General features: G+C 34.5%; 1 protein-coding gene and 1 long non-coding RNA gene across 6 annotated transcripts in view; both read left to right on the top strand.

The window, feature by feature from the left end:
* The window catches only part of LOC113519884 (phosphofurin acidic cluster sorting protein 1), a 189,622-nt gene that overhangs the window by 34,171 nt on the left and 135,926 nt on the right, over positions 1-19,525 (top strand). The window lies entirely within an intron of this gene.
* LOC128201962 (uncharacterized) overlaps positions 1-19,525 on the top strand; it is a 95,853-nt gene that overhangs the window by 17,573 nt on the left and 58,755 nt on the right. For both annotated transcript variants that reach the window (XR_008253532.1, XR_008253531.1), the window contains exon 2: positions 15,141-15,219. This is a non-coding gene — a long non-coding RNA (uncharacterized LOC128201962). The remainder of the gene's footprint in view (positions 1-15,140; positions 15,220-19,525) is intronic.

Raw genomic sequence — 19,525 nt, 5'->3', positions numbered from 1 at the left:
CAAATTTGCGGTTGGGTTAGGTACTTTTAACTGTTATTTTAGTCAACAGTATTATTGACTAAAGCATACTGTCAAAAGTACTTTTGACTGATTTTGCTAGTCAATAATTTTGACTGGTTAAGAGTTTTGACTCTCAAGATATAGTATTATGTCGTATGTATGATGTATGTCGTGGCTCCTTTTGGAAATTGTCCCAAAATAAATCTTTACCTAAATTTGTAGCTCAATTTTCTTTGTAACATAATTCGCCCTCGTTAAGAGAAATGATCGTGCGGTTTCATCTCCAATTTACTTTAAGAGATCGCGTTACGATACTCGCGGGACAAATAAACTGTCTGTCTGTACGTATGAAATATGGAATTTTCTTTTCGGCAATTCATTCTGTTTTTTTTTTTTCCGCGTTTATTGAAATACTTTGTGAAGCAAACTTTTTCATCTGAAGTCTTTGAGTAGTTATAAAATTTTATTCGGTTTATGAAGCACCAATGCTTTTTGATCTTTGTTTATTGTATAATAAAACAAAAAAATAAAAACAAAAAAAAATATTTTATACGTAGTTATAACATGATTATACATAATACATATATAAAATATAATCTATTTAGTAATTAATCTGTGCCATGTGAAGGCTGGAGTTTGTGTATTCTGAACTCATTCGTTCTTCATTTTATAGAATTAAAAAAAAATTTTTTTTTTGGAAGGTTTTGGCGTTTTTGCTCAATTTTGAAGTGATTTAATTATACATAATATGTTACTTTAAAAACCCGTGCATTAGTAAATCTTCGGTTGAACTAGTAAATCATAGGATTTACCAACACAAGTTGGTAAATGTAAGGATAATATAAAAAAAAATCTTTTTTCGGGCTTTCACTAAACCAAACCGAAACCTAACCTACCTTTCTGGAGGGAAAGGGATTGTTAGTAATGTACCACCATGTACAGTGCTACTATAGTACTCGTTTCATTGTATAGTATCCATTACTGTAATCCGCATTTTATTTTTACACTTTGACTCAGTTTTTACTTTTTGTATAGATATAAGCCATGAATCACAGCTACCTTTGAGCTAAGCACGTGAATCACATCACATTGAATTCACAAGTTTTTTACTCAGCTCTTTGTCGTCTGAATAGTTCAGTCTTTTTTATCTGTTGTCAAATGTTTGTTATGACTATGTGCATCTTTATTAATATTATAAATGTGCAAGTGAGTTTTTTTATTTATCTTATAGCGCCTTAATGGTTTATATCATCATCATCTACATATCCGGCTTTAACTGTCTACTGCTGAACACAAGCCTCCCCCTTGGTCGGGTTTATCAGTAGTTGCCACGCTTGGCAGCCGAATTGCCAATCGCAGTTAGGTTTTAGAAATGTTTTAAGAGGGGCGCTGCTGCCCATCTCTCGCCTTCCCTCAGTTGGCTGTTTCGAAACCCAAATAAATGGTTAAGCCATTACCAATTTCTATAAAATTTGGTATACACGCACTATATGGAATGGAGAAAGATATAGGCTATTTTTTATTCTGATCAGTAAATATACTTAGGTCAAACGGACGAAATCGCGGATAAAAGCTAGTAAAATAATTAAAAAAATACATATTAATATAATTTATTGCCTTTACATCATTCTGTTGAATGCACACACGATACAAGTTTCAAGGCGTTGTTGATGTAGATCAGTTTATTGGTTTAGCTGTGTATTATTCAATAGCATGTTAGTCGTTATTTATCGAAACTGTAGCCATTTTAATCTGCAACTTATCACAACTGACATAGATTGCAAAATTGAACGGTTGTTAATTACCTGCTTCATGAACTGTTTATTAATCAATCGATCAATCAATATATATAATAAAATCGTAACTGGTCGCTGTCTGTATATGGAATATATATAAGAAAAACTTTTTTTTTTTTTTTAATGGGTGATAATGTAATGGTAACCCCACCCGCGCTATCGGTATACACTGGCGGGGCACCAGTGAAAAATGATAGGTGAGGATGAAGCAGGTCAGTTAGCCCATCGTGATGAATTCAACAAGAATTGTTCACGATGGTTTCCAAGGGGAACCATGTGGAGGTCAACCTAATAGGGCCTACTGCTGGCAATGGGGCTGTCAAACTCCATTGCCAACAATCCCTTTTCCCCCGAGAAAAACTATTATAGGGGGATTTTATGGACATAATAGAACCTATGTCATATTCTGTTTGTCTGTACGTTTGTGCGCGCTAATCTCAGAAACAGCTTAATCGATTTAAATACAGTTTTCACTAATGCTTTGTAGTTTGCTCCACTTAATATTTACTGTTTGTTTTATTTCAATCGGTACATACATATTACATACTCGTAGTATATAATACAGTGGGAAAGGAATTATTAGTAATAGGGACTCTATTACTAACAGCTACATTGCTGGGGGAAAGGGATTGTTAGTAATGGGGGTCTAATTGACCCATTGCTTGCAATATACCCTATCTGGTCGACTTTTACGCGGTTACTCCTAGAAACTATCGTGATTAATTCTTATGGAATTTATTACGATGGGCTAACTGACCTGTTTTCATCCTCACCTGTCATCCCTCACTGGTGGCCCGCCAGTGTACACCGCATATATAGCGCAGGTGGGGCTACTATTACATTATCATCCATTAAAAATTTTTTTTGGTCACTTGGACGAAGTCACAGGTAAAAATTAGTGTCAATACAAGACTTAGAATATAATTATATAAATAAATGAAATATAAATTAACTACGATATAAATATAAAATTCATATTGTATGTATCAGTGCCTTTTTCTATCCCCTTATTGATAACAGATCGTTGTGAGCGATGTTTAAGGAGACTGCCTCTTTGCGATAAGGAATAAATGCACGGCATTCCTTTTTGTATGGAATTTTGTATCTATGTACATTTTTACATTTCCAATACCGAAGATATTATAAAAAAGGGAGACTATCTATTGTCTACCTACTAACATTATTAATGTAAAAGATTGTAACATGTTTGATTGTTTGTCATTCAAGCATGTTTCAAAGACTAATAATGCTTGGATAGGGCGTTATGTAAATATATAATAGTTGGTAGGCACATTAAATTGTTATATATTTCAATACATTACACAAAAGAGACATAAAAAAAAAGAATAAATAAAATAATTATAATAAATAAAATTTAAATGTTACAAACAATAATAACGATCTGTCAAGTAGGCGCGTAGATGTTATTTAAAAATTCATTTATACAATAATTTGAGTTTACAAGAGATTTATAAAATTGATTCTTTAATTTAATATAATTACAACATCCTCGCATCTTCTTGGGTATTTTATTCTAGTAAACATTTCGGTGCCATCACAAAATCATTGTCTTTGTGTAGTTTTGCTAGCTCCTAATCGGGGTTGATCACAACGACGTGTATTTAGTAACTATATTAGGGCGTCGTTTAACATAGAAGGCAATTTCATAAATATGTGGTAAGATATTTTGACAATTCTATTTACAAACAATTAGGGTTCGCTTCCGTGTTGATTTCATGTTCATATTGCGACGATTAAAGCAGAAGCCAAGAAACAATTTCTTGGCAGAGCAAAGAAACTGCTCGTTAGGGAATAAATCAACATGTAGATATTCCAGTACGTATTCTAAATTTAAATATTTTCAATCTAATCTATCTACGAAATATCTCGTAGTAATAAGAAGATATTTCTTCAAGTAGCAATATCTATTTGAACGTTTTTAAAAGGCATTTCATTATCATCTGGATGTCGAATACAATACTGTGTCAGCAGAAGATTTATTGTATCCGTTTTGAAACCAATAAATATTAATGCGTTTGCCATTGAAGAATAACATTACCAGTACAATATTAGCATCGTCTTATTTTTAGGATTCTATACCTCAAAAGGAAAAACGAAACCCATATATGATCACTTTGTTCTCCGTCTGTCAAGAGTCTTTTTCTCAGGAACGCATGGAGGTATCAAGCTGAAATTAATATCAAATACTCAGGTTAACAGTTACTTGAAGCTATGAAAAAAAATCAAATATCTAAATAACCACTATCGAAAGATTATAGCGTATTGCAAAGGAATCAAAACCTATAAGATACATCCCGTTCATCTAAAATCATGAAATTTGGCAAGAAGCAATGTCGTACAGCGCAAGTAAAAAGGAAAATCTGAAAACCGTAGTTACATTATAAAAAAGATCTTATTGCAAACCTTTTTGTTCATTATACGGAACCCTCGGTGCGCGATGCTGACTCACATTTGGCCAATTTTTATTTTTTTCATCGTTTGTCACAGTCGAGTTCGTCAGTGTCACACCATATCGGGTCACTCGGGCAACCGCTATGCCTTTCTTGTTTTCGCTATTGTCCCCAAAATAATTCGTCATACATTTTTCTCTTGTTTTTGGTGTTGAACTGGTTTTTATTACTTTTTAGGTTTCTTCTTAATGTGTATAAAGAAAGAAGTAATTCATTTGAAGTAGAAAGAATTAATTGAATTGTACTTTTTTTTTTATATTCGCGGATTGATTCGGGATGTCGCAGTTGCTTATTTTTTGTCTTTTTAAAAATGAATATGACACCACTAGTTTTCATCATCAGAGCCTTCGAAATTTGAATCGCTGTGCAGTGTTTTATATCAGCTATATTTGAATTCACGAACTTTGCGGTCTATATTATATAAACAATACATAATATTTTTTAAATATATAACTCATTTCACGGTTATGGCCACAAAGATTACGTTATCAATCAATCAAGAATTAACCGTGGGAAAACTTTACAATAGATTACCACGATCAAGATAAGTCCATACATCAGGTACTAACAGTTAAACCATATAGTCATTGTTGCCGATTGAATATAAAATATGCTATGTATGTACTCGTATGCTAGTATGAAATATGAATAAATTTATTTTATGTATTTAAAATAAGTTGAAGGATAACAAAGAAGTAAACAGATCTCAAGTTAGTCAATCTTATTGAGAACTGAATTTGATTATTCTTTTTTTTTATCAAACATGTTTATTTCTATATTGCTGTTTTTACAATAGCATAACTTAATTCATATATATATTAATAAGTTTGCGATTAAAAACTAGGAATGGAGCGAGTGTTGAATATACGTTAATAAAACTTAATATATAAAAATCTCAAGGCACGATGTTTGTTCACGCTAATTTCCGAAACATAATCTAACTATATATATAGTCGATAAAATAGACGAAAAATGGTGGCATGACCTAATAGGTGGAGATAGAAAACAAAATATAATATGTCAGTTGGTGTTTACTAAAAAGTAAACTTATTGTCTATCCGTACCGTGTGGTCCCGGCATAGAATAGGCCACCCTTTTCTTTCCCGTGGGTGTCGTAATAGGCGACTAAGGGAAGGCGAGGGATGGACAGCAGCGTCCCTCTTAAAATATCTCCAAAGCCTAATTGCGGTTGCCGATCCGCTTGCCAAGCGTGGCAACTATTGGCAAACCCTCCCAAGGGGAAGGCTTATGTTCAGCAATGGATAGTTAAAGGCTGATATGACGAACATGAAACTCATTGTCAGTAAATTTTATTTAAGCAAAGAAACATCTTTGTTATCGCCCAACCACAGACAGTATTATCTCAATTGAATAAGAGTACAAACTGTGGCTTATTCCGCCTTGTCGTCAACCGTGAGAACCGAATACATTTACCGTGACCAATACGGGCCCGCTGTATGACTCTGTACGCTGATGTACAATGAATTGTTATGTTGAATACAAGGAAATGGCTCGAGGATGTGTCCTAGGTGATTTAATACCCACCAACGCTGTATTACTGTACAGCGTTGTTGTACTGTACATACTCGTGGTTGTCGTTTCGCATTTACCAAACCCTGATTACGTATTCTCTTCACAATACAGGATATATTCTTGACTTCGCTTTATTCGTGTTCCTCTTCTAACTTTTCTATACTTACAATAGCAGTATCCGCGCGAGGAAGTGGCGTAGACCGTTTTTATGGAACGTAACATATAGATATTGGACTCGATGGAAATGGTATCGGCGATATAGATAATAAATGGAGTTGTTGTAGTGACTATGCCTATACTATCGGTATATACTGGCGGGGCACCAGTGAGAGATGATAAACGAGGATGAAAGCGGATCAGTTAGCACGTTTTGATGAATTGCACAAAAATTAACCAGGATGGTTTCCAGGGAGACTGCGTCAAGGTCCGGGTGTTAGCGTATATTGCTATCAATAGAGTTTAAGACCCCATTACCAATAATCCTTTTCTCCTGAAATCCGTAATTTCGTACCAACTGTGGGTGATATGGTTATGGATGATAACTTTACTCCTCGTTAAGAGGAAGGGTTATACCCTTCAAAAATATGTCCAGGGATGGCGGAACAACGAGAAAAATGCATTCCGTGTTCCGTTTTAATGGCCAAGACGTGGCAGTGAACTCGAGATTTTCATGTCACTAGAATTGGCATTATGCAATGTCTCTGGTAGTATTGATCTCAGTGCATTATGGTGGTTGTCATTTGGCACAGCGTTTTTTTGATATCCGTCCTCGTTGTTTTAAAAAATGCTACATGTATAACATTTGCAGTCCTATCGACGCAATGTGCGCCCATTACAATGCTCGGATTAATTCTGTTTATTCAATTAGCCATTCAAACGCACGTGAGCTTGTGCGTGATGTTTTGCGTGACTGTATGTCGTGTTTCACGTAAGTGATTTGTTTGGCTGCTCGTTGAACACGCTGAATGTGTGTATCGAGTGTTCTAGTTCGTCTTACAAACGTGTTATTCGCGTAATTATTTAGCCAGCGGTGTTCTTAAATTTTGCGAACTAGTTTTAAGTATGAACGGAATTTATGTGTAAATTTCATGTTATTACACTGTTATATTTTTTTTTAATGGATGATAATGAAATGGTACCCACCTATGCCAACGATATACACTGTCGGGGCTCCAGTGAGAGATGATAAGTAAGAATGAAAAAGCAGGTCAGTTGGCCCATCGTGTTGCCCTGAAATTCAGCACGATGGTTTTCAGGGCGGGGGACCACGGGAAGATCGACCTGACAGGGTATATTGCTAGCAATGGGTCTGGTTGTCCACATTACTAACAATCCCTCCCCCTATTATATTGTTATATTAGCCGTTAGTCGTGTAGGTCCTGGCATAAATTAGGCGATCCGTTTCTTTCCCGTAATTGTCGTAATTACTCTAATTGATTCTGTTAAATAACAGACAATATTGTGTTCTACAAATAATACACGGGAGCAAGCCGTATCGATACCAAAATGGATGATTAAAATCTGTTTTTAATTGGCGACCTAATTTGCATAATATGACCAGCAAAAAAATTAGGCGAATTGAGACTTTTCTTGTTTTTGGAAATCGCTTAAACTGTAAAATCAACCTTTTTTTTTATATACAACTTAAAATGGCAAACAAGCTGTCGGCCCATCTGATGGAAAGTGGTAACCGTCGCCTATAGACATGAGCAGTACCATGGACATAACAGAGTATACTGTTTCGCCCATGATACCCCCCATGCGTTGCCATTCCTGAGGACTCAGGTGTTATTCTTCTGTACCCAGTAAATTCACGCTATATCCCACCCTTCAAATCGAAACACAGCTATGCAAACACAACTGCTTCATGGTTGAAACACAAATGGGACATTATTTTTGAAAATTCTATATACCCGTGCGAAACCGGGCTGGATCACTAGTATTCGAATAAAAACGTAACACAGCAGAATTATTTACGACTACTCGTAAATTTACACAGAGGGGATAAAATGTTTGGGAAAATTAGAATAAAGTGATATTAACATTCCGTGAAGATTGTTACCGGGAACTGTGATTGATGGCGCTCAACGAAACGTCCCTTCGTATTATGTTAGAGTCAGTAACGTACAGACGAGGGACTTATCTAGATATGTTACGTGTTTGTTTTCGACCCACTATCATTGTTGTGCACTCAACTGGGATTTATTACTTTAAGGCAGAGCTTCTCAAACTTTTCCTGTTCACAGCGCACTTCAGTGTTTAGTATTTTTAAGCTGCTACCAAAAGGAGGACTAATTGAGAACCTCTCGATTCGTTTGTATTTTTTGTGTCCTACGTAATTCATTCGCCAATTCAGATATGATCTCAATGATTATTAGTAATGGGATCTAACAGCCCCATTGCTTGCAATGTACGCTATCAAGTTGACCTTCACGTGGTTCCTCTTGGAAACCATCGTTGTTAATTCTTATGGAATTCGTCACGATGGGCTAACTAACTTTCTTGTATCCTTACGTATAATCTATCACTAGTGCCATGCTAGCGTATACTTTACCTTTATAATTTTCAAACAAAATAACTGATTTTAAAACATTTGAAGTAGTTTTTTTTTTTTGTAGAACACAATTTAAAATAATAAAATAATGGAATTATTAGCCAACATAATTTGTTTCATAACATAAAGCATTGATTTTTTTGCGGTATTTAATTTACTAGTATAAAATTGTCATTTTAGACGCTAACGTGTTAGTAACGTATGTTTACATTATCTTAGCTAATAATCGAGACCCTGATCGTATCGTTAAGATTCATAATCAAACTGAACTTTATATCAACGTCCTAAGATTGATTTTACTTATCAACAGTTTTTGTACTCCGTACGGATCGGAATTACGGAATCGTTGCACGTACAGATTCTTATCTACATTTGATAATCTATTTACCATTAAATCATTACGAATTCTTAACACCTGTGTTTAGATATATACATATATACAAGTGTGCGTTCTTGTCTGTCTTACAAGTTATCTATTCTGGTAAATTATTATTAGTACGTAGTCACGTATTGGAGAATTGTACTTTATTTTAGAAAGAATAAAGCTTTAATTTGAATAAATTTTAATAATATTTTCTAGAGATTTGCACACTATATATACACTACACAAACTATTAGTAGTAATTAAGTTTTTGAAGAAATTTAATATTAAACTGTTAAAAACTGTTAGCATTGTTTAGATTATGTATGCAAACGTAAAGATGGTAAGTTTAAATGTTGACATGACGAAATTCCCTAAAAAAAAAAATATAAATATAATTTTAATTGTTGCTGATACACAATTAATTTTCACATAATAACACGGTAATAGAAAAACGGAATGTATAATCCGAGTTTGAAAATGACAATGAAATTGAGCGCATCCAACCACATTATGCATTCATTTCTAACGTAGTGATCTTTTATAGTTAAAAGTTTTGTAAGCACGTTATATTTTAATGTAACGTATAATTAGACCGAAAATGCTCGACTAGTTTCAGGATCAATTCGTAGTCCTTAATCATGAGCGGCGTGACGTGAGCGCGAGCCTTAATTAAACATTAAAATATAGTAATGTTTTTTTTATATTTTGACTTAAAATTCTTTTATTAACTATTCTATTACTCTTATGATAATTAAATATATTTTTTATACATATTGTTGTTACTTAATTGGTAAACAATCTTCGTATATATGTTTATCAAAATAATAGTGTATAAAATTGTCGAATATAGTTAAATTACGCATAAAGTTTTTGTATTAATCCTTACTAATGTTATAAATGTGAAAGTAAGGTTGTTTGTTTATTACCTTATAGCGCCTTAATCGCTTAACCAGTCACTATGAAATTTGGTATACACGTACCATATGGGATTAAGTAGGATATAGGCCTTTATTCCCGGTCAGTAAAAAAATTCCGATCTCGTGGATGAAGTCGCCAGCAAAAACAGTCGATTATATTTTTTTGCTTGTCTTATTTGTAAATGACCTATATCGCATAACGTAGGCCGAGATTGCGTACTCTATACCACAGTAATTACTCTTGTTATACGTCTGTTTTTACTATGTTTATTTACACTTCGTCCATATCACAGCATCTCTGACTCCGCTTTTATACGGAATATCTCGAGTGTTCAGTGAAGGGTTCAGACAAGCTTGAAATGTTTGCGTACCAGTTCTATTAAAATTCCAGGAAGGGATGAAAGTGATACTATATTTCGATATTGATCGATTGAAAACATTCATGGTAAATATATGACACCGTAAACAAACGGATACTATGGGATTTGCTTTTGATGTATTACACGTGCTGTGTATCAGTTTGCTTAGGACCGCTATGAGAAATTACATCTATGTATTTCCTCTTACTATTTACATTGGGAATGTTGTGTAAAGGAATTTTATGATTACGAAATAGGTATGTGGGGGGAAGGGATTGTTAGTAATGCGAACTAAAGTTCCATTGCTAGCAATATACTTTGTCAGATCGATCTCCCCTTGTTCCCCCCTCTGGAAACCATCGTCATCATATCAGCCTTTAATTATTCATTGCTGAACAAAAGCCTCCTCTTTGGAGCGTTTAGCCAATAGTTGCCACCCTTGGCAGGCGGATTATCAACCACAGTTAGGCTTTAGAGATGTTTTAAGAAGGACGCTGTTGCCCATCCCTCTTCCTCGCTTAGTTGCCTCTTACGACATCCACGAGAAATGAGGGGAATTTTATTGAATCGTGAAATGTACATTTGTACTTCACGTTGCGATTGTGAAATATAAAATTATAATTATAATTCTTGTAATTGTTTATATTTATAATATGTTTACTATTGTAATCTTTTGGAGGAAACAATAAAAAGTATCTATCTATCTAGTCTCTTGTATCTAATGATACATGTATTATATTTACCAGAATGTAAATATTGCACGAGTTCTTCTCTTCAAACATACTCATCGCATCGGATCGCAATCTTACTAATATTATAAATGTGAAAGTTAAAAACGTGGATGTTTGTTATTCAATCACGCTTAAACGGCTGAACGGATGTGAATGATTTGGCACATGAGTATTTTATATCGTAACATTACACTGTAAGAGGGAAAGTGATTGTTCGTAACGGGTCCTAACAGCCTCATTGCTAGTAACGTACCCTATCAGGTCTACCTCCACGCGATTCCCCCCTGGAAACCATCGTGGTTAATTCTTGTTGAATTCTTCACGATTGTCCAATTGACCTGTCTTCATCCTCCTCTATCATCTAACTGGTGCCCCGCTAGGGGGGAAAGGGATTGTTAGTAATGGCGACTAAGAATCCCATTGCTAACAATATACCCAACCAGGTCGACCTCCTCGCGGTTCCCCCTGAAAACTATCATGGTTAATTCCTGGTGAATTTATCATGATGGGCTAACTGGCCTGTTTTCATTCTCATCTATCACCCTTCACTGGTCCTCTGCCGTTAGCGCAAGCGGGGTTACCATTCCATTTTCATCCAACAAAAAAAAAACTGATGCTCCGCCAGCTTATACCGATAGCGTGGGTGGGGTTACTATTTCATTCTCACCCAATACAAAAAAAATACACTGTAACGCTTTTATGTAACGGCCTAATTCATACCATATCAGTCATTAATTGTCCACTGCCGAATTTAAGCCTCTCCCATAATTGGTAGAGTTTTGCCAGTGGTTGTCACGCTTGGCAGACGGGTTGAAACCGCAGTTAGGTCCTTGATGATGTTTTAAGAAGGACGCTGCTGCCCAATCTTTGAACATAATATCCCTTAGTCGCCTCATACGACACCCACAGGAAGGGGTGGCATATTCTATGCCGAGGTGGCGATACGGTGAACAGCCGAATAAGGAGGTGGAGTGTATATAAATAAGCATTACTGTAAAGGTACCTTGTGTACACTACTATATATTATTTTCTAAAAATGGACCTCTTGAAAAACTGCATTGTTGATTTGATTCCGTGGAATCGTTTAATTGTAGACCTTTGGTGTCCTATTTGTGTGTAAATTAGAAAAAGTATATTTTACATACTAATTCACGTGGGCAGAGCTCCAGGAAAGAGTTTTATAGGATGTGGAATATCAAACAACCGCCTGATAGAAATTAGTCTATTTGTCTATAGCTAAAACAGCGGCCATGCCTTCGTACGCTGAATGCGCTGTGACGCCATTGTACCGCCATGCGATGCCGTTTCTTTAGTTTAATATATTAAAACTTCCCACGCAAGAGTCCCTTTCAAATTGAAACAACCGTGCTATTTCTCGGCTGAATTCTTAGGTGAGTTGGAGGACTTTATACAAACGCTCCCTCTGTACGTATTCAACACACGTTCCTATTGTGACAATTTTCTTCGAAATAATGAATTCCATTGTGATCGTATAGGTAAGTAAACTTCAAAGTAATTTCTTTTGTCTGCGTTTAAATTTAGAACTGAATTCTTACCCCTAATTGTACCACGCCCATTGTATATCTCCTTCATTATTATTATTTGGTAATTACATAAATACATTAAGATATTTTTGAAGTTGGCAATAAAGAGTATTTATTATTATTATTATTTATGTAATGAATATTTGAAATTGAGATGAATATTTATTTGCCAAAACACTTTTACATGGATGATTAACTCTACGACTTACACACTAGGCATGCAAAAGCCTGTATCGTGTAAATTAGAAATACGGTTTAACCATGGTGGTATACCAAATGCTCGGTTGAGATATAAAGATACACACATGCATACATTATATTTATTATAATATAATATATACTGGCAGTTTTTTCTTACTTATCTGATGATAGTTATTATATAAACTGCTTTTCTATTTCCTATACCTTGGGATGGCAGTATGTTCAGTGATATATAAATATATTTATTTATTAATATTTACCAATTAAGGGAGACTGACAGTTTCCCAATTTTCTCCCTTAACAATTACAATATATACAAACATTTAATTATAAGACACTCTCTAAATAATTTATTGCCATTCTGCGAAATTCGACAAGTTTACAAGTAAATATATCCAAGTCCGGATTTTGGCTCAGTTGTTGATTGAGCAGAGTCAGTGCTAGTGGAATATGAAATTATTATTCACGACATTAATTTTACTTATAAATTAAATAAAAATAAATATAAATAATTTATAATAAATTTAAGTAATTATGTTTATTGTAGGAAGGATAGCTTATTTACTTTGTTTTCCTTTAGCATTGAAACACCACATCTTTGGGCGAATAGCCTCCCTCGAGACTCTTATTTTTTTATAGATAATCTGAACTTTATAAAAGGTTATGATGTATCTAAGAATATGCGTCATCACTTCATTTTTTAAATTTTTGAACTGTCTAAAAAAGTACAATGAACTATAATGAAAATTTGAAATATATACTATAAATTTGTTTAAAATATAAATATAATCCACTAAAGTACTCGAATATTAAACACCTTGTTCGACTTAGTATTAGTAAGTTAATATTGTCTCTTCTAAAAGCGGATATTCTATTTCATATAATATGATGGATTGATATAATGACTACGATGTACTAGTGACCTGCCTTGGCTTCGCACGGATATTTTTTTTAATAAAATATAAGCCCATGTTGCTCGATGACAAAGTATCTTTTATGCAACTTAGAATGACATACAAGCTGACGACCCATCTAATGGAAAGTGGTAACCGTCGCCTATAGACATGAGCAGTACTATGGACATAACAGAGTATACTGTTTCGCCCATAATAACCCCCATGCGTTGCCATTCTTGAGAACTCAGGTATTATTCCTCTGTATTCCACCCTTCAAACCGAAATACAGCCATGCAAACACAAGTGCTTCACGGTTAAAACACGAATGGTATGTAGGGGCTTTCAGTAGGTGAAAGAATTTAAAATTTTGTTTAAGTATTTTTTTATATATATTACAAATAAATAATTAAATTTTCCTCTTTATAATGTTAGCTTAGATTGAGTATTAGACATTTTATGATAACCTATTTGTTATAATGTTAGTTTTTACTCGCTATTTTGTATGTGTGGATTTTCAAAAGTAGGAAATCTAATTAAAAAGACCGCCTCTAGATGGCGTATCAAGTTAAACCATACACTAATTTATAAGTTAGACATTCAAGAGTACAAATGTGAGAACTGCATCCAATTTGGTTTAGTAGTTTCTACGTGATCCCCGAACAAACATACTCGTACAGGCAGATTGACACAAAATTTCTAAAAATTATATTTTTTGGGTTATCAAGACCCGTTAAATTATTTTTCTAAAATATAACGTAATGTACTGATATCGTTTTGTTACAGTTTTATTATATTAATAAGATTTATTTTATAATTTACTTTTATATGCCTACACATCTGTTGTTCATATTAATCTATTTGGTGTTTTTCCAGCTGTGAGTTTAATTACATTTTAATGTGAAACAATTAAGCCGAGCGAGTCGTAATAACACGAGTTTCAGATGACACGCATTTGTATGTGTATCTGTGTTGGACGATCTCGTGTTCATATTAGTGCACTAATAAATCGTTCAGCCATTTACTGTCACGTTTAGGAGAGAGATCTTATATCATGCTCAAGTGCTTAATGTTATGTAATACTTCTATGGTATATAATTAAGTATTATACACATACATATATATGTGTTATCCATGTGGTCCTAGTATAGAGTAGACCTCCCGTTCCTTTCCTGTGGGTGTCGTAAGAAGCGACAAAAGAGCCTTAATGTTAGAGGGATCAGCAGCAGCGTCCCTCTTAAAACATTTCTCCCTCTTAAAAGTCTAACTGCGGTTGCTAACCCGTCTGCCAAGCATGGCAACTGCTGGCAAAAAAGAAGGAGGCTATGTTCAGCAGTGGATAGTTGACGGCTGAAAAATACATATATGTATAAAAATAATGTCTTAACGTATTTAGCATTAATATGAATCTAATATGAATCTAATATGAGTAGTTCTATAGGCGACGGTTACCACTTTCCATCACGTGGCCCGTCAGCTTGTTTGCTATTCTAAGCTGTTTGAAAAAAAAACCAATGTGTTTTTCCAATGCTAACCTAAATATTTTTTTTTTTTCAGTATATTTTGAATTCTGTAATAAACCTTGGAAAATATTTTTTTTAACTTACAAAAAAATCGGTTCAGTGGTTTAATTTTTAAAACAAAATAATTGGTTTTTCCACAATAGAAGTTCCTTTTTTTGTAGACCATATGTTTTTATGTGCCGGTCTGAATATTACAGGTGTTTTATATGTATGTATACATTTATGACTTATTTGTTTTGTGCTGTTTGTTTCAGGTAATTTCCTATGATGACGCTACATTGCAGTTGTGATGAACGTTTTACGTTTCACGATGAATGATCTACGTTTACATTGGTTTGTTATTTTGCCTGTATATTTTTACTTAGTTTTCCAACATTGTAGGGACTCCGTCCACGTGAATTTAGAACAGATCCGTTTCTTAAATTAGCTAAACGGAGAATAGAACCTGTTAAGTTTATCTAAACGATAATAGAGCCAAGTGCTGTAACATGGTGGTGGTAAATTCAAGGTCAACGTCAATTACAATTTCCCACATTTAATGGTCAATCGATCTTTCCATCCGTCGAATGTCGGTTCGACGATCCGTGGTCATCATAATGCCACTTCTGCTTTCTGAACCATCGTATTACACTTTAGTTCTTCAGAATCGCAACTAGAATTCGAAATGAGGATATTCTAGTTTCGGATTCTGTCGAAGTCACCACTATAATCCAAAACGTATTGTAGGATCTGGGAAATTACGCTATGTATAAATAAACACAATGTCAATACTATTATTTTACTACGTCGTGATTTGGCCGTGTGGTACCGGCATAGAATTCGCCTCTAACAACACCCTTCCTTTCCCGTGGGTGTTGTTAGAGGTGATTAAGGAAACCTAATGATCGAGCGATGGGTCAACTTGATAATACTGTTAAGGATATTCGTAAGTACGGTTTACTTAATATATAAAACCAGGAAGACGAAGGACTATATATCTGGGACTACACATACATTCCTTCACACTGCTAGAAGAAAATTGAAAGAAGATATAAAAAAAAAAATTAAGTAATATATAAGACTACTCAATGTAGTAGTATGCAGAGACTACAGGACATGGCACATGCAAATAAAATAAATAATTGTACATTATGACATAGTATGCATGGCCAATTTTGGATAAGATCGAACGTCTTAATCCTTGAGACATGTGTGTTCTGAGTTTTGCTAATATTGGTTTAATGTGAAGTCAAAGAAAATTAAAACTTTACTTAGATAGATGCTCTTTATATTACTTTACTCTTTATCCACTTTTTACCTACGTAAATTAAATTTCCAAACGGTTTCACAACAGTCACCTTCATATAAAAGGAGACCAAAATCAGCCCGCAATGACAAACCTAACCCGATCCCAGCTCCGAATTAGCGTGTCCAACTGAATGCCAAATGAAGTAAACATTAGTACTCAGCTCACATAAGAATTACGACCTACTGGAAACATTATGTTAGGGCTGTCGCCATACTTAAAAACAATTTTGAGATAATTTGTTTGAACCTTTTTCAGTCGACTCAGAAGAGGCTTTTAATTTAACTTATTTTCTTGTGGGATGTCTTCGCTTCTTCTGAATACAGTATAATGATTTTTTTTTATTAAAAAAGTGTAAGTATTCCCAGGAAATTGCTCCATACATCTGAAAGCTTTGATGCCTTAAACAGATATGTAGACGAAAGGTTTGAAATTTTTAAACATCTATTTATAAGGTATTGGCGACCGGCCGATGCAAACTCTTTAGACGTTATTATACTTTTTTATATACATTTACTTTTAGAATATTCTTATTATTTGTAATTTCAATTTTATATTTTTTGACACATATTATTGTTTCTTGCTCGCTGTTCAATAGATATATTTCGCTACTAAATTCCGTGTCTACATCATTTCATCACCTCATCACAGTCTACCGTTTCGTAATATAAGGGTTTCAAAAGAATAAAATTCTAATACTAATTTTATATTGGCATATTAAATATGTATAGATATAAATATTCTGTAAAATCGTTTCTGTTTTATGTCTGTATGCAGACTGTTTCCTTCCTTTGTATAATAATATTAGTCGTAATATCCTTTGATTTTCATTTCTGCAGAACGCAAAGGAAACATGTTCGACAGAATTATTTTACGACCCACGCAAATCTTGTACATACTTCCAGAAGATTCCCGGATGTTCCTTGTATCTGAATCGTTGGAAGTGTTTGCGCTCCCAGGAAATTAATATCACTTATTTTTTATTAGAATATTAATCTTGAGGGTAGGTAGAGAATAGTATCAAGGTTTTATTCTGAATATCTATATAATATGTAAGTCGCTAAAGACCTGCGTAGACAAACAGTTATTCTTGTAAAATATGTCCAACAATAAATAGATAATGGCTGAAATGGTGATGTAAATCGCTAAATTTGTTTAGATGTTGCTTCTAAATGTTTCCGTTATTAGTTTAATCTATGATACGATAAAAGGATTTTAACTCTCGGCTCTACCTACACTGTTAAGTCAACCGATCCAAATAACAATGTAAATAAGATTACTTTCTACTATGTATAGTTGAACGATATAAATTACATGGTAGCAACTCAAATATTTGGCGCTCAATCCTCGTTAATTACCGCACTAGTGAAATGAACTTAAATTCAAACATTGGGGGACAGATATATGATTCATGTCATGTGGGCCGTAATATAAAAGCGTGAGGATATTTTAATGTCTTGACTTTCTTCAGGACTCTTACGGTAAATAAATGCGTCAAGAAGATAGGTTATGGAGAAACTATGTCTATTTTTTTTGGTAATGGGATTGCAGTAACTCTAATTCAGCTCAGCTTTAACTCAGCCTGCGCTATTGGTATACACTGTCAGGGTACAAGTGAAAGATGACGATTGGTGAGATCGAAGTCAGGTCATTTGGTCCATTGTGATATATTCACTATTAATAAACCATAATGATTTTCAAGGAGGCGGGAAGGGCTAACGGTGATCTACCCGACAGAGGGTGTATTGCAAACTATAACCTCACTAGTTTCCTTTCCCGCGAACTATGCTATCAGATCATTGTATACTTAGAATAAAGGATAAAGGAAAAAAGGAGAAAAAAATAAAGGAAAGGATAAAGGAAAAAAAGGAGCGTTGACCATGTAGTACTCGTACAAACTGTTCTGGATCTGTCTGAACAGACGAGGCAGAGAACGTCTAATAATGATATTTAAACGTTATGAGAGACTAGAAGAAATCTCAATTTCCTGAATCACCAAGTCAAGCCATGAAAACTGAGAAGATCCGTCAACAAATACAGTTGTTTGCAACAAATACAGTTGTTGTATAGTTGCTTGAAAACAGAAAATCGAGTGTAGACGACATTTGTATACAAAGTGAAACTAGATAAATTCTAACTGCCAGCTGCACAAATGTTTGACGTTCAAAATATATCACCGGTTTCATCACACTGCTGGTGTGAATCCAAGTGTATAAATATTGGGCGATGGATTACAAATAATGCCTATCAGTCATCTCGTTGGGTCGTAAAAGCGTGAGAGCCTTTGATTCCTTTCCCCACTTGTTCTTTATGACACTCATGGTAGAACTCTTAATGATTAGATACGGCGCAGATGAAACACAGTCTTATGCGCTTTTTATCTATCAAAATATGTAAACAGGAACATTGTATTCATTAAGAATAAATGTTTGTTTAAGTTGCGTTTTCTTACAGACATATGTATTCTAGCATCTAAATTCTATATCAATATGATAACAGCCAAATTGTGCGTCGCAGATTTCTTCAGATTCATCGTCTATGCAAGCCTCTATAATTACATCAAATGGTGTACAGAGTAGTCGGATAGTGCCAATATCAAGAATAAATGTTTAAGTCGCGTATTCTCACATATATATGTATTTTAGCATCTAAATCAAAGTATCGTTAATAAGGGCAAATTTGCATCGCAGATTTTTCATCGTCTATGCAGGCCTTACCACTTTCTCTGTACAGAAAAAGAAAATCCTCTCAGTAGGCCTCATCTCCTTTACAGTACATGACAGCCCTGCTTGCACCTAATTCCTAGTTGGACGGCATTTCCGTTCAATTCCATAGCAACAAGTGACGGATTTCACTTTCGCGTTCGACGGGGTCGCCGACCCGCCGTTTACCCGCAAAACACGAGTCGATTGCGGTCAAAAAAAACGTTTCGCAATCTGTATTACCAGGGATTAGAGACCAAAATCGCAGTCCCTGGTGCTGAATACTAATTCGGTCACGAAGGTCCGATTTTACCTATTAGTTCAGCCGGCCGATGGCAGATAAGTACGGTTAGGGTTGTCGATTCAACGAGTTTCGATTATTAGGATTGTTTTGTCGTTAAGTTTATGTAATTGTATTTGTTTTGACTGTTATTATTGCGTGTTGAGGGTCGCCGAACTTCTTATAGCAAAATACAATAGAACAATTTATTATTGTTCTTGAACTTCTTAATGAAATGTGAACATAAATTTTTGGTCAAAATATCATAATTGAAAATTTAAAAAAATCACGCAGATTGACCCAGAAATCTCGGATTAATTGGCGTACGCACGAACAAAATGACCTTATTTTTTCGTAGTTGGTGAAAATGTG

The sequence above is a fragment of the Galleria mellonella genome, unplaced genomic scaffold (assembly GCF_026898425.1).
Source record: "Galleria mellonella isolate WM207_F2 unplaced genomic scaffold, CSIRO_AGI_GalMel_v1 utg65, whole genome shotgun sequence".
In the NCBI taxonomy this organism is placed as follows: Eukaryota; Metazoa; Arthropoda; class Insecta; order Lepidoptera; family Pyralidae; genus Galleria; species Galleria mellonella.
Note: the sequence above shows the minus strand (reverse complement) of the source record. Positions and strands in the feature narration are given on the sequence as shown.